This window comes from Acomys russatus, chromosome 18, assembly GCF_903995435.1.
Source record: "Acomys russatus chromosome 18, mAcoRus1.1, whole genome shotgun sequence".
NCBI classification, from domain to species: Eukaryota; Metazoa; Chordata; class Mammalia; order Rodentia; family Muridae; genus Acomys; species Acomys russatus.
Window position 1 is genome coordinate 8,053,858 of NC_067154.1, and position 2,003 is coordinate 8,055,860.

The window sequence follows — 2,003 nt, forward strand, 5'->3', positions numbered from 1 at the left end:
GGACACATGCCGTGGTACCGTGCCATCCACCGCCACGGCAGACACATGCCGTGGTACCGTGCCATCCACTGCCATGGCAGACACATGCCGTGGTACCATGCCATCCATAGCCACAGCAGACAAATGCTGTAGTACCGTGCCATCTACCGCCATGGCAGACACATGCTGTGGTGCCGTGCCATCCACCACATGGCAGACACATGCTGTAGTGCCGTGCCATCCATCGCCATAGCAAACACATGCTGTGGTACCATGCTGTCGGGGTTGATTTAGCCTCCTAGATTAGAAGCCAAAGTTATCTCTGCATTTCCAGTCCTAGCATGGTAGGATGTCTACTGAACAGGATCTGTGTATGAATTAACTAGGGTGGTGCTTTGGCATTACAAGACAGGCTAGGATAATCCCCGTGTAATGAAGTCATTCAGAATAACCATTAAGATAGGTTTCTGCTTTACAAAGACTTAGAAGCCAAACTGTTAGTCAACTCCTTTCCTTGAGGAGAGGTAATTCAGTAACAGTTTAAAAGAATTTTCTTGGCTGGGCATGGTGACACATGACACCCTTAGCCCCAGCAGAGATCCACCTGGTCTACATAGGGAGTTCTTGGACAGCCAGGACTATATAGAGACCCTTCTCAAAAGGCCCAAATGAATAATTAAAAAAAAAAAAAAGGAAAGAATTTTCTTATTTTGATTATCAAGTCAAGAAGTCTGGCAACCAAAAAAGGAATGTGTGATCACTATCTGCATTTTAGGTTTGGAAGACACAGTAAAGATGATTTTCATACTTCAACCTTCCTGGTGGCAGAAATGTCTGATTCCCTCTTCTGGCCTCCAGGCACACATGCAGTGTACATACATACATACATACATACGTACAGGCAAAACGTGCATACACATAAAATAAGTCTAAAAAGAAAAACTAAAATATGATTTATTTTATATTGAGGGCGGGGATGTGAGGATGAAACGTTGCAGGGTATTGAAAAGTGGGCAGAACAACTCAGCTTTATGACCTGAAGCCCCCAGGTTGTGACATTGCCAAGGAAACAGTAACAAGCAGTGAAACTTAAAGGACTAAACTCCAAGAGAAGCAAAAACTGGCGAGGGCGGGAGGCAGACACCTTCAAGCCCAAGCCGCTGGGCATTTCAGTGCCTCCTAGCTACTGAACCTTACTTGTTGCAAAGTTTTAAGTTCGGGTTGAGGAGCTCGGTGTGGCTTTAAGAAGCCCCAGGGGCCATCCTGGGTGGCATCTAGGGCTGCTGGGACACCAGGACCCCCACAGGCTCAGCTCAAGGGACAGCGCCTCTAAAGAGGATGGCTCGCACTGCCACTTACCCCTTTTTTCCCAGTGTGCGCTCCCTAACCCACAACTCTAACTTTCCACCCGCCGCCTGCGCAGGCAAGTCACATTGATTCCTACGAGAGGGACGGCTTGGTGCTGCATAAGACACTACAACGGACTCCAGACGGCCCCTAGTCAGTGTCCTGAGCCCTTGGAAAAGCAATTCAGGGGATATAGGCAAAGCGTTTATTCAGAGCCGACAGCCGCGCGGCCCGCACCTCACCAGGACTTCTACCCCTCAAGGGACGAGCCCCCATAGTACCCCGTCCTACAACCCCCTTCACCACCCCCTTTCCCCTACCTCACTACAGCACCAGGAGCCGAAGTCTGCAACACCGTGGACTACCAAGGATGGCAGAACACTTGGCACGACCCCGCCCCCGAAGGCTAAACCATTTTCTCCGCCCCATCCAGACCCCGCCTTTATCAAATGGGCCCCCCCCCCGCACTCCCCCACAGCTAGGCAAAGTAGGCCACGCCCCCTCAGACCACGCCCTGTGCACTAGGCCCCGCCCAAACATTCAGGCCGCGCCCCACTACGGGGATGCCCGCCCCACTGTTTGAGGTTCTGTCGCACAGGCGCACTAACAGCTCTGACAACACAGTGCATTGTGGGACACTTAAGTCAATGCCGAGCCTGTGCTGACCCCTGGCGGGC

General features: G+C 51.4%; 1 protein-coding gene across 1 annotated transcript in view; it reads right to left on the reverse strand.

Moving 5' to 3' along the window:
* Positions 1-1,664, reverse strand: part of Extl3 (exostosin like glycosyltransferase 3) — an 88,910-nt gene extending 87,246 nt beyond the window's left edge. The window contains exon 1 of the mRNA XM_051160718.1: positions 1,647-1,664. The gene's annotated coding sequence lies outside the window, so the exon portion shown is untranslated. The remainder of the gene's footprint in view (positions 1-1,646) is intronic.
* Positions 1,665-2,003: the final 339 nt, after the last annotated feature.